Below are 14,953 nucleotides of genomic sequence, written 5' to 3'. Positions count from 1 at the left end.
AAGGTATAGTAATCAGAGGTATACAGTATGTTAAATGTAATATTAAAGTGAACACAAGTCGTAAGGTATAGTAATCAGAGGTATACAGTATGTTAAATGTAATATTAAAGTGAACACAAGTCGTAAGGTATAGTAATCAGAGGTATACAGTATGTTAAATGTAATATTAAAGTGAACACAAGTCGTAAGGTATAGTAATCAGAGGTATACAGTATGTTAAATGTAATATTAAAGTGAACACAAGTCGTAAGGTATAGTAATCAGAGGTATACAGTATGTTAAATGTAATATTAAAGTGAACACAAGTCGTAAGGTATAGTAATCAGAGGTATACAGTATGTTAAATGGTAATATTAAAGTGAACACAAGTCGTAAGGTATAGTAATCAGAGGTATACAGTATGTTAAATGGTAATATTAAAGTGAACACAAGTCGTAAGGTATAGTAATCAGAGGTATACAGTATGTTAAATGGTAATATTAAAGTGAACACAAGTCGTAAGGTATAGTAATCAGAGGTATACAGTATGTTAAATGGTAATATTAAAGTGAACACAAGTCGTAAGGTATAGTAATCAGAGGTATACAGTATGTTAAATGGTAATATTAAAGTGAACACAAGTCGTAAGGTATAGTAATCAGAGGTATACAGTATGTTAAATGGTAATATTAAAGTGAACACATATAAACAAACCAAAAAAAATTGTATACAGCGCTGGTGGCAAAAAAAACCTCATGTTTTGGAAAGTGCTATTGTGGGAAATGATGATTGTAACAAAACAGTGCATTTTTTGTCACAGGCTCTACGTTTATAGAGTTCGATGAGTACAAAGACAAACTCAAAACTCGAATGGACACTGCCGTCGAGGAGAGGGACTCTTTGATGGACGCCTTTAAGACGTTAGACAAAAAAGGAGACGGTACGATTTCCTGTTTGACGCTTCGGACGATATTAACAAAAACTGGGGATAATCTCGATGACTTGTTAATTGATGAAATTTACCAGGACGTGAACGTCAAAAAAGATGGGATTATATTATACAAAGGTAGGACTATAGTCGGTTCACAAGATATGAGCGCGAGAGTTTATATAATACCGCTTAAATACGTACACGTTCAATAAAGATGTTGGTTTTGTTTGCTATTGTCTACGTGGTTCATCATTAGGTACATATCGTTATTTGTTAACCTATTCATTCATTTGTTTTAACTTAGAGCAGTCACCAAGGCTAGATTAAGCAAATTTTATAATAATCCTCAAGAAAAGAAAATCTAGAAAAGATATACATTGTATATATAATACACAGAACAAATGGAAATAAGCATCAAAATGGCATTATCTAATGCGCCCGTTGTAATGTTATGAATAAGATCTGATCTAATTTGTCCTTTCAGATTTGGTTGGGAGACTGTGTATGACGTGAGTGATTGAGTACCAGACACATACCAGATCAGTGTGTGGGGTTACCTGGAGTAACCGGCTCATCAATGTTACACGGGACATACGACACAGCAAAATATTGTAAAGGATTATATATGGATAGGTTAGGTAATATTAAAGGCCCACTACATTTCAGAACAAAAAAAAAAGTTTTGTGAACACAATAACAACATAAAAACAATTTATATCGATGGTATCTAAGATGACGTTATAACACACAAAAATGTAAGATTCTCTGCGTAATCTACATTAGAGTGAATATTAATTTCACTTTTTTGTTTTCTTGTGCAATGATGATAAATTAACGTGTGGTAATTAGGACGACAGCCAGAAATATAATAAGGCCCGCGTTATAAATATTAACAGATAATTTATTCTAACTGTGAAGAAGATGAAGTGTAGAATCAACGTGAAATAATTAACTATTGCGACTCTATAAAAATATCATCTCGTTTTACATTCCTATTTTAAGGTTTAAGATCGTTGGTTTAAACATGGTCTTAAAACCTTAAAAATTTAAAAGCCATTTATCGAAGATGTAGTGGTCGACATGGATTAGACGTAAAAGGAGCAGATATGCTAACGTATAATAAAATCTTAAACGTCATTGTGAAAGTTAAATTAGTGTATCGCTATATATAAATCAAAAGTATGTCTAAATAATTAAATACAACAATTTGTTTTACTTTATTTTGTGTATTTCTTTGTTGTGATATATATTTCTCTCATACCGACGGGTATAATGCTGATTTATCGTATGTTATACACTCCTGTCTCGGTGAATCCCAACGTTATTTTCAGAGCTGGTTTTACTACACATACGTAGAATGCAAATAACGGGAATTGCGTTAAAAATATCATGCAATTTTCGTGTAGATTTGGAGTTTCGATTTTCTTCCAACTTACGTCTCAAAATGGCGGGCTATCATAATTGTAAAATTGTAATAGAAAACGTCGAGTTATGAAAACAAATAGCCTTTCTCATGTGAATATGAAGAATTGGAATATTCTACCATTCAACCCTAGGCAAAAGCCTCGAGTTTTACTACATTTTGTGACCCTCGGGTAGAATATTTCTATTGTTCATATTCACTTATGAAGGCGTCTGATACACCTAGCCTATGACGTCTGCAACCAAAATGTTAAAGGCTAAAGAGTAAAATGAAACAGGCGTTGCTTTTGAAACACGAAATGCACTTTTCGTAAGGAATTGTATTGGTGCATATTTTATTTAACGTCAAATTAAAGCCATGGTCGGGAGGTGGTGGGTTAAGCCAGATATTACGTAAAATGTATTATCAATAACCGGAAATAACAGTCACCAATTAACTCCAATGTATCTCGACCAGGAGACGAACCAAATAAAGAGAACAACCAACTAAGTAATTTTACCTAGACCACAGTGTTAAACTTTGATAAAGTTTTGTACTGTATTATTAAAACAAGGAATATTAGTAAGCTATTGTGTTCTATATTTAAAGTCTTGGTTTTCATATAACACTAGATAGAAAAAAAAATCAGGTCCTTCTGCTCAAACTCCAACCAGGGTAGCTTGATTGAAATCAGGCGCATTTTGCACTAAAAAAATCCTGAAATTCTAATATTTTTGCCTATTCATTATCAAAATTGATATTTTGAACTTAAATCTCAATATGAATTTCCAAATTCATATATGAATTTCCAAATTCATATCATGGTTATCTAGGAATAATTACCTGTCAGAAAACACTTTTACTTTAGAAATTCATAATTAGTCAGCTAATCATCGGCCGGGTTAAAATTCTATCCTGGGCTCAATCTTGTATATACAGGGGCCATTTCGAAGGTCTTTTTTCATTTAGTTGGTTGTTTCCTAAAACGTTCGGAAAGATAGAACAAAATAAAGATCCGAAACTGAACTAATCAGATATAATGTTGGTGGTAAGGCAACCATGGTATATCGCCTCGCCGATACCTTGTCACATTAGTTATCTTTATCGGATAATTGTTATGAAAAATACATCATGGAACACAGATATTCAAATTGAAGCTACGTGTCATATTTATGTCACACAATGTCTGATAACCCCATCCTTAGCTAATTAATACCCGTGCCCGCTATATAAAGTATCCTCCCTACTCCAGGGGGTTACTATCAATCTGGTCATATCCATCCCTGGATTATATCATAGTAAAACTGAAGGTACACAAGACACACATAATTTCATCTGAATCAGGTCCTTTGATTTACATCAAAAGAATCGAACAACGGTACACTGTTGTTGACTGAGCGGCTTTGACGTAGGGTGTCGCTCTCTCTCTGATCTTCAAAGTTTCTGCATGCCTGTGAATAGTCAATTTTTACCATAAGATAGTACAGCGATGGATACAACGTCAGTGATAGTAACCCATTGAGTATCGAGAATGGCAATATGGCTGTGTACACCTGTGTGATATGGACGAGGTAACCTAGCGAATCTGACATTGTGTGACATAAATGGTATGATAGGTAGCTAAGGAGTGTTTGTCTGAGTTTCGTGATCGAGGTCTTTTACACATCAATCGCCGCTAAAGATAATTAATGTGAAATACTTACCAACCAGGCGATGTAAAATGAAACGACTGATCACTATGGAATAAATATATATATTTGTCACATAATTCGCCTGATATCCAGTGATTTCGCCCGTGTAATGTTTTAAAATATAAAACGTATCTTAAATCTCGAAGTTTTAATTTTTGCTCGCCGAGACTCGCAAAAAAAAAAAAATGAAAAGCTTCTCAGACTCGTTTCATAAAACCTCATATGAAAGGAACACCCATGTAAGATCTAATATATACTGACAGGCGACCAGTTCGCGCCGAGTACCGATTCTCGCCATCACGTTTGCACGATTTCCACGCAAATTTAGCCAATAAAGCCTTCTTCTGAGAGAATACACTACCATCCTGATTTCCACAAAAATTGTCTCAAAATTCGTCTGTGATCATACAAGTACATATGCGAGAACTGGTCGCTTGCCAGTATAAGGGTAAGAGATTAACAGTTTCTCCAACATGACGGTGTTATTTAGCATGCTTATTTAAACTCGAGTCGCTTAAGTTCACGTCATTTCAACATATGAAAACTAACTGACTGAAGTTTGACAAACATGATAAACTACAGTCACTTTTTGAGACACATGTATTAATCTGAAAGAGTTGTGTTGAATATCACCCCTATTAATATCTATCTGGACAGACCAAAGACAAATATAATACAAATCGTGTTAGAAAGTAATGTACGTGTCAAAATATACCTAAGAACATACACTGTAACACGTTTGGGGTTTTTTTGACCCCGAGATTAAAATATTATCTATTCGTATGTCATATGTTTTACACTCAACGGTTCCCAAACTTTTTCACATACATATACTATATGAGTGTCTGGCCATGTCCATTTTCTAGAGTACCATCAAGTCTCCAACATGAACGCATTGGCTCTGAGTGTTTTCGTTTGTGCGGTTCTCGGTATGTACACATGAACGCATTGGCTCTGAGTGTTATCGTTTGTGCGGTTCTCGGTATGTACACATGAACGCATTGGCTCTGAGTGTTTTCGTTTGTGCGGTTCTCGGTATGTACACATGAACGCATTGGCTCTGAGTGTTTTCGTTTGTGCGGTTCTCGGTATGTACACATGAACGCATTGGCTCTGAGTGTTTTCGTTTGTGCGGTTCTCGGTATGTACACATTGGTTCTCGTAGTACACATGAACGCATTGGCTCTGAGTGTTTTCGTTTGTGCGGTTCTCGGTATGTACACATGAACCCATTGGCTCTGAGTGTTTTCGTTTGTGCGGTTCTCGGTATGTACACATGAACCCATTGGCTCTGAGCGTTTTCGTTTGTGCGGTTCTCGGTATGTACACATGAACCCATTGGCCCTGAGTGTTTTCGTTTGTGCGGTTCTCGGTATGTACACTAATAGAATAATAGTAGGCCTACAGTAGATAAAAACAAAACAAAACGAACAAAATTAGGGATGTTATTGTTGTTATTTTGATAATTAAATCAGCAGATATGTTTCTCGTGTAAACGGATGCTCTCTTATTATATATTCAATGACTTATTTTAACGAAAAAGGATTTGTTGAGGTTTGGATTCCCTACGTTTTCAAAACTGTTTGTTTAAGCATTAAATGTCGCTTGTTTAAAACTTCCATCGAGGTATGAAAGAAATTGTGTTTCAATCTGTGAATTAACACAAAATACAAGATATAATGTAAAGCACTATGTTGATTTTATTTGTTATTCCATTGTTTACATAATCAATCATCGGTACTCATTTAAAAATATTGATTATTTGTTCAAAATGCCAAGCATTCATTAAGGCGTGAAAATTCTTTTGACAGAAATAGATCCCGACCCGACATTTTCCCAATCATAATCTGTCGATATGACTAGTGCCAATAATCAATACTTTATAAAAATACTTTATTATATTTTTTAAATGATTATAAATCGATGGAACTTTTATTTAACAGAACTGTTATTTGGTAAAGATTATTCATGTCCCTAGAAATCTCACATTAAATAGAATGTTTAGATGTTTTTCACGATAATGGCTCACCACCCTGTACAATAGTATTTAACTTTTTACAGTTATGACCACCTTTATAACTTAACATTATTAAAAAAATCTAACAATTTATCGTTTTTATAGATCAAATACTTGCACCCATGCTCATATAGCAGGAAATCGCGAAAATATTTTATCACAATATATATTTGATAGCACAAGAAATGAAATACTTTTGTATACAGAAAATGGAATACTGCAAAACGTACAACAAGTTAGTTTCAAATTGTGAAGAGCCAAATCAGGTTTCGAACAACAAGACCTTATGTGATTCTGCAAGGGGATTCTATTTGACGAAAACGTCTCCCGATCATAATATGGGTGGAAAATTTAGTCTCACGAACACAATATGGATGGGATATTTAGTCTCACGAACATGATATGGGTGGGATATTTAGTCTCACGAACATGATATGGGTGGGATATTTAGTCTCACGAACATGATATGGGTGGGATATTTATTCTCACGAACATGATATGGGTGGGATATTTAGTCTCACGTACATGATATGAGTGGGATATTAAGTCTCACGTACATGATATGGGTGGGATATTTAGTCTCACGTACATGATATGGGTGGGATATTTAGTCTCACGAACATAATATGGGTGGGATATTTAGTCTTACTAACATGATATGGGTGGGATATTTTATCTCACGTACATGATATGAGTGGGATATTTAGTCTCACGAACATGATATGAGTGGGATATTAAGTCTCATGTACATGATATGGGTGGGATATTTAGTCTCACATACATGATATGGGTGGGATATTTAGTCTCACGAACATGATATGGGTTGGATATTTAGTCTCACGTACATGATATGGATGGGATATTTAGTCTCACGAACATGATATGGGTTGGATATTTAGTCTCACGAACATGATATGGGTGGGATATCTAGTCTCCCGAACATGATATTGGTGGGATATTTAGTCTCACGAACATGATATGGGTGGGATATTTAGTCTCACGTACATGATATGAGTGGGATATTTAGTCTCACGAACAAGATATGGGTGGGATATTTAGTCTCACGAACATGATATGGGTGGGATATTTAGTCTCACGAACATGATATGGGTGGGATATTAAGTCTCACGAACATGATATTGGTGGGATATTTTGTCTCACGAACATGATATGGGTGGGATATTTAGTCTCACGAACATGATATGGGTGGGATATATAGTCCCACGAACATGATATGGGTGGGATATTTAGTCCCACGAACATGATATGGGTGGGATATTTAGTCTCACATACATGATATGGATGGGATATTTAGTCTCACGAACATGATATGGTGGGATATTTAGTCTCACGAATATGATATGGGTGGGATATTTTGTCTCACGAACATGATATGGATTTGATATTAAGTCTCACGTACATGATATTGGTGTGGTATTTAGTCTCACGAACATGATATGGGTGGGATATATAGTCCCACGAACATGATATGGGTGGGATATTTAGTCCCACGAACATGATATGGGTGGGATATTTAGTCTCACATACATGATATGAGTAGGAATTTAGTCTAATGAACATGATATGGTGGGATATTTTGTCTCACGAACATGATATGGGTGTGATATTAAGTCTCACGTACATGATATTGGTGGGATATTTAGTCTCACGAACATGATATGGGTGGGATATTTAGTCTCACGAACATGATATGGGTGGGATATTTAGTCTCACGAACATGATATGGGTGGGATATTTAGTCTCACGAACATGATATGGGTGGGATATTTAGTCCCACGAACATGATATGAGTGGGATATTTAGTCTCACGTACATGATATAGGTGGGATATTTAGTCTCACGAACATGATATGGGTGGGATATTTAGTCTCACGAACATGATATGGGTGGGATATTTAGTCTCACGAACATGATATGGGTGGGATATTTAGTCTCACGAACATGATATGGGTGGGATATTTAGTCTCACGAACATGATATGGGTGGGATATTTAGTCTCACGAACATGGGTGGGATATTTAGTCTCACGAACATGATATGGGTGGGATATTTAGTCTCACGAACATGATATGGGTGGGATATTTAGTCTCACGAACATGATATGGGTGGGATATTTAGTCTCACGAACATGATATGGGTGGGATATTTAGTCTCACGAACATGATATGGGTGGGATATTTAGTCTCACGAACATGATATGGGTGAGATATTTAGTCTCACGAACAAGATATGGGTGGGATATTTAGTCTCACGAACATGATATGGGTGGGATATTTTGTCTCACGAACATGATATGGGTGTGATATTAAGTCTCACGTACATGATATGGGTGGGATATTTAGTCTCACGTACATGATATTGGTGGGATATTTAGTCTCACGAATATGATATGGGTGGGATATTTAGTCCCACGAACATGATATGGTGGGATATTTAGTCTCACGAACATGATATGGGTGTGATATTAAGTCTCACGTACATGATATGTGTGGGATATTAAGTCTCACGTGCATGATATTGGTGGGATATTTAGTCTCACATACATGATATGGGTGGGATATTTAGTCTCACGAACATGATATGGGTGTGATATCAAGTCTCACGTACATGATATGGGTGGGATATTAAGTCTCACGTACATGATATGGTGGGATATTAAGTCTCACGTACATGATATGGGTGGGATATTTAGTCTCACGAATATGATATGGGTGGGATATTTAGTCCCACGAACATGATATGGGTGGGATATTTAGTCCCACGAACATGATCGATTTGGTTGGGATATTTAGTCTCGCGAACATGATATGGGTGGGATATTTAGTCTCACGAACATAATATGGGTTTTTAATTATATCTCAAAGTCAGGCTTTCATCATTTTAACTGGACTACTGTACACCATTTAAATTTCACTTAATAATCGACATCATAATGCGTGCTTTCTTAACTTTTTTTAAAATTGTAAATAGATTTTTAGTCATAATTGTTGACTTCATACACTTAAAGTCTGTTATCTTTCAAATGTTTATGATAAGATAAGATTCAGGACTATCTTGATCCGCCATACTAGACTCGTATAGATACATATTACATAAGTAAAATACATTTATAATATTATACCAAATTCTGGTTTTCTATGATATTGTTGCTTCATAATTGAAAAAAAAAATACTGATTTTTCCAATGACTATCCAACTTATTCTTAAAGATGGTCCACCGCTGACAAATGGTAATTTTTCACTAGCAAAAAAAGGAGCAAACGATTTAGTATTTTTCTTCAGTTACAACAGTTTCTTACTTTACACTATTACCGCCATTGAAAAGTTTGAAGTTCTAATTTAACTTCAAGTTAAAAATAAAAAAATAATTATTGGTCATCCCTAAAAAATTCCACGGCACTACATCCTATATGGAATGAAGTACTGATTGCGCATGTACTAAAGACAAAATAAATTAGTTTATATTATTGTTTGGGTTAATTAGACATATATATACACGATCAAACACCAATTGGTCTTAAAATGATAATATCATTCAAAAATATGCTCTGTCGGCGGTACAGCTTCTTTAAACGATTTTTACATTAATTGTAGATTCTGTTTTTGAGCTAAACAGCTGGACATGGCCTCGCCTTAGCACGACTCAACTATTAGATATAAATTGATGTTGAAATATAGAAACGATCTGGCTGAAGTTCTCGTCACACCAATATTCACATTTATGCAGCCCGCGATATCTAGGGGTTACTATCACATTTATGCAGCCCGCGATATCTAGGGGTTACTATCACATTTATGCAGCCCGCGATATCTAGGGGTTACTATCACTCTCGTTATATCTATCCTTGGACTGTGTTGTAGCAAAACTGAATACAGATACCTAGGTAATTTGGTCCTTTAAAGTACACCAAAAAAACATCGGTACATTGTATGGCTTTGAAGTTGAGCGTCACTCTCCTAAAAAGGAGGCTATGCAGGCCTTTGATTGGTCAGTTTAGTGTCATGATCTGATCCTGGAATATAAAGGATACATATATGTATAATACAATGTACTTTTTGTTCAAACGAAAATGTTTCAATTTGAACTACATATTTATTTGTTGACTTTCACAGATAGATTGCTTTCATAGAAAACAAAAACATTATTTTGTCAAAATTAGTACAATTGTCAAGGCTAACTTGTATAAGACTTTTACTTATGATAAGGCAGAACTTTTCACTCCTGAGATTTATATCAAAACTAATATTTAAAGGGACAATTCAGTCTAGAGATCATTAAATTTGTACTAGTATCGGGAAAAACCCCAGTTCTAATAGAAATTAAATCAGTCGGTTTTACTGTGATATGCCGGAAAAGCCCATGGTGGTGAAATATGTGTGAAATGTTCAAACTCACTCGCTGTCCGCCATTAAACATTGTGGTTGAACATCTTGTTTGCTGAACTCGGTCCCTTGCTTGTAAAGTAATGCTACTTTTGTCTAGAACTACTCAAATCGCTCTGACAGTAGTGCGTTTACCTTATTAGGTGAATTGTCTTACCTACAAAATCATTTTATCACCTCCACAGCGGTTATGTAGTTCATTTGTTTAACGTGCATGACTTTGGCTCGGGTATGGGTACATGATCGAATTGATCAACGATTTGTAATTACAACGGTGTCAATTAAAATACTAAATAATGACGTGGAATTTGTCAATATTTTATGTTATATTTTTCATAAGAAATGTAGAACAATATGTTTATGTAATATTTTGCTTCTTGGTTACGTAAAAGAATAAGCCAGAGTGAATTGTCCCTTTAAGTATAGTTGTCCTTGTAATATTGACTTTCATTCTCGTAATAAATATTTCATTTTTTTTATGTTTCTCCGGTTGTAAATGTTATGATATTTATGTTCAAACTAATTTGCTTGCATCCTACCTCACTAACTATTATCTGACTACCTTGTAGTTATTATGGATTTGAAATAATTCTTAAAGAATATTTTGATAATTTTACTTTACTTGATCAAGTTGGAATTAACACATAACTGATAACTTACACAATCCAGAAAAAAATTATGTAAACAAAAATCACAGTTTGGCGGAGAATGAAAATTAAAAACATAGCTATATTTTCACGACAGTGACAGTGATCGCAGAGGACTGTTACGTGACGCCTCAGAATTGTACACACACAATTTGTGGTCCTACCTCTGTAAAAACATGTATAGACGGGATCTGTTCATGTAGACACGAGATTGACACAGGTAAGTATCGCGGTATCTGTTCATGTAAACACGAGGTTGACACAGGTAAGTATTGCTGTATCTGTTCATGTAAATACGAATTTGACACAGGTAAGTATCGCTGTATCTGTTCATATAAACAAGAGATTGACACAGGTAAGTATTGCTGTATCTGTTCATGTAAATACGAATTTGACACAGGTAAGTATCGCTGTATCTATTCATGTAAACACGATAATGACACAGGTAAGTATTGCTGTATCTGTTCATGTAAATACGATATTGACACAGGTAAGTATCGCTGTATCTGTTTATGTAAACAAGAGATTGACACAGGTAAGTATCGTGGTATCTGTTCATGTAAATACGAGATGACACATTTAAGTATCGCGGTATCTGATCATGTTAACACGAGATTGATACAGGAAAGTATCGATGTATCTGTTCATGTAAATACGATATTGACACAGGTAAGTATCGTGGTATCTGTTCATGTCAATACGAGATTGACACAGGTAAGTATCGATGTATCTGTTCATGTAAATACGAGATTGACACATTTAAGTATCGCGGTATCTGATCATGTTAACACGAGATTGATACAGGAAAGTATCGATGTATCTGTTCATGTAAATACGATATTGACACAGGTAAGTATCGTGGTATCTGTTCATGTAAATACGAGATTGACACAGGTAAGTATCAATGTATCTGTTCATGTAAATACGAGATTGACACAGGTAAGTATCGATGTATCTGTTCATGTAAATACGAGATTGACACAGGTAAGTATTGCTGTATCTGTTTATGTAAATACGAGATTGACACAGGTAAGTATCGCTGTATCTGTTTATATAAACAAGAGATTGACACAGGTAAGTATCGCTGTATCTGTTTATATAAACAAGAGATTGACACAGGTAAGTATCGATGTATCTGTTCATGTAAATACGAGATTGACAAATTTAAGTATCGCGGTATCTGATCATGTTAACACGAGATTGATACAGGTAAGTTCACTGTATCTGTTCATGTCAATACGTGATTGACACATGTAAGTATCGCTGTATATGTTCATGTAATCACGAGATTGACACAGGTAAGCATCGCTGTATCTGTTCATGTCAATACGAGATTGACACAGGTAAGCATCGCTGCATCTGTTCATGTAAACACGAGATTGACACTGGTAAGTTCACTGTATCTGTTCATGTCAATACGAGATTGACACAGGTAAGTATTGCTGTATCTGTTCATGTAAACACGAGATTGACACAGGTAAGTTCACTGTATCTGTTCATGTAAATACGATATTGACACAGGTAAGTATCAATGTATCTGTTCATGTAAATACGAGATTGACACAGGTAAGTATCGATGTATCTGTTCATGTAAATACGAGATTGACACAGGTAAGTATTGCTGTATCTGTTTATGTAAATACGAGATTGACACAGGTAAGTATCGCTGTATCTGTTTATATAAACAAGAGATTGACACAGGTAAGTATCGATGTATCTGTTCATGTAAATACGAGATTGACAAATTTAAGTATCGCGGTATCTGATCATGTTAACACGAGATTGATACAGGTAAGTTCACTGTATCTGTTCATGTCAATACGAGATTGACACATGTAAGTATCGCTGTATCTGTTCATGTAATCACGAGATTGACACAGGTAAGCATCGCTGCATCTGTTCATGTAAACACGAGATTGACACTGGTAAGTTCACTGTATTTGTTCATGTCAATACGAGATTGACACAGGTAAGTATTGCTGTATCTGTTCATGTAAACACGAGATTGACACTGGTAAGTTCACTGTATCTGTTCATGTCAATACGAGATTGACACCGGTAAGTATTGCTGTATCTGTTCATGTAATCACGAGATTGACACAGGTAAGCATCGCTGTATCTGTTCATGTAAACACGAGATTGACACTGGTAAGTTCACTGTATCTGTTCATGTAATCACGAGATTGACACAGGTAAGTATCGCTGTATCTGTTCATGTAAACACGAGATTGACACTGGTAAGTTCACTGTATCTGTTCATGTCAATACGAGATTGACACAGGTAAGTATTGCTGTATCTGTTCATGTAAACACGAGATTGACACTGGTAAGTTCACTGTATCTGTTCATGTAATCACGAGATTGACACAGGTAAGTATCGCTGTATCTGTTCATGTAAACACGAGATTGACACTGGTAAGTTCACTGTATCTGTTCATGTCAATACGAGATTGACACAGGTAAGTATCGATGTATCTGTTCATGTAAACACGAGATTGACACAGGTAAGTATCGCTGTATCTGTTCATGTCAATACGAGATTGACACATGTAAGTATCGATGTATCTGTTTATGTAAACACGAGATTGACACAGGTAAGTTCACTTTATCTGTTCGTGTAAACACGAGATTGACACATGTAAGTATCGATGTATACGTTCATTTAAACACGACATTGATACAGGTAAGTATCTATGTATCTGTTCATGTAAACACGAGATTGGCACAGGTAAGTATTGCTGTATCTGTCCATGTAAACACGGGATTGACACAGGTAAGTATCGATGTATCTGTTCATGTAAACATGAGATTGATACAGGTAAGTTCGCTGTATCTGTTCATGTAAACACGAGACTGACACAGGTAACTTTCGTGGTATCTGTTCATGTAAACACGTGATTGACACAGGTAAGTATCGCTGAATGTGTTCATGTAAACATGAGATTGATACATCGCACTATCCATTAGTATTTAATGAACAAGATACACAATGTCATTATCGGGGTTTAATACTTTAAATACATGCATAATAATTTATTTTCTTTTACATGTATTATGTTTTTCAGGTTGTACAAATGTCTACGATTGCCAGCATCATCACGGGGTCTGCTCAAGTATCTGGGTGTGTTGGCATGATCAACAATGTCATTGTCTTGATTTCCAAATAGGCAAATGAATTTAATTGTGTTACGATTACACCATTAAAACATCATTAAACGTCATTGAAACGTCGACTCTCCTTAATGATGGGTTACTACAAATTAAGAAACGAACGAAAAATGAAAAGAATCGGAATAAAACTATATGTAAATAAAATATATATTGCGAATCACTTTTGCAAAACAATCAAATTGATTTTGCAAACTAAAAGCTTATATACACGAACAATAATACTTTCTACCAACACGACACATTTTGTATTGCCAGGAATTACATCAATTAAATCACTTGATATGGGTAAATCGCTCTTTTGAAACTTCTTTTCTTGTAGTATTAATTCATGTTCTTTTTTAAATAATCTTACTATACCCAGAACATATCAGTCTATATTTGAAAAAAGTAAAGAAGTTTAATGCCATTGTTGGTTTTTTTGTTACAGTACACATATTTTATCTCCTTCAGCTTAAAAGTATGTAAATATTTTTGACACAATACTCTCAGGCCATTGTATAAATGTACTGGGTGTTAGATAAACCTATTGATATAACACGCAATCTCTCCCAGGGTGCGTTGCGGTCCCCACAATTTCACCTCTGTAAACAGCCCAGCGAAATTTCAAGATTCATGGGAAACGTTTTTCGGACACATACTAAATTCTTAAATACATATTGCAAGTTTCCTTTTGTATCATTTTCCTGAAAACACTGTCAGTTCTGACATTAT

At 35.2% G+C, this 14,953-nt stretch overlaps 1 protein-coding gene and 1 long non-coding RNA gene across 2 annotated transcripts in view; one reads left to right on the top strand and one right to left on the bottom strand.

Annotated features, from left to right (window-relative positions):
• The window catches only part of LOC138308674 (nucleolar and coiled-body phosphoprotein 1-like), a 117,146-nt gene that overhangs the window by 78,475 nt on the left and 23,718 nt on the right, over positions 1 to 14,953 (bottom strand). The gene's annotated exons all lie outside the window — the stretch shown is intronic.
• Positions 4,841 to 14,281, top strand: LOC138308421 (uncharacterized). The gene is made up of 3 exons (XR_011206129.1): positions 4,841 to 4,932; positions 11,169 to 11,291; positions 14,137 to 14,281. It is a non-coding gene; the product is annotated as an uncharacterized lncRNA (long non-coding RNA).

This window comes from Argopecten irradians, chromosome 15 (genome assembly GCF_041381155.1).
Source record: "Argopecten irradians isolate NY chromosome 15, Ai_NY, whole genome shotgun sequence".
Lineage (NCBI taxonomy): Eukaryota > Metazoa > Mollusca > Bivalvia > Pectinida > Pectinidae > Argopecten > Argopecten irradians.
This window is presented reverse-complemented; position numbering and strand designations above follow the sequence as displayed.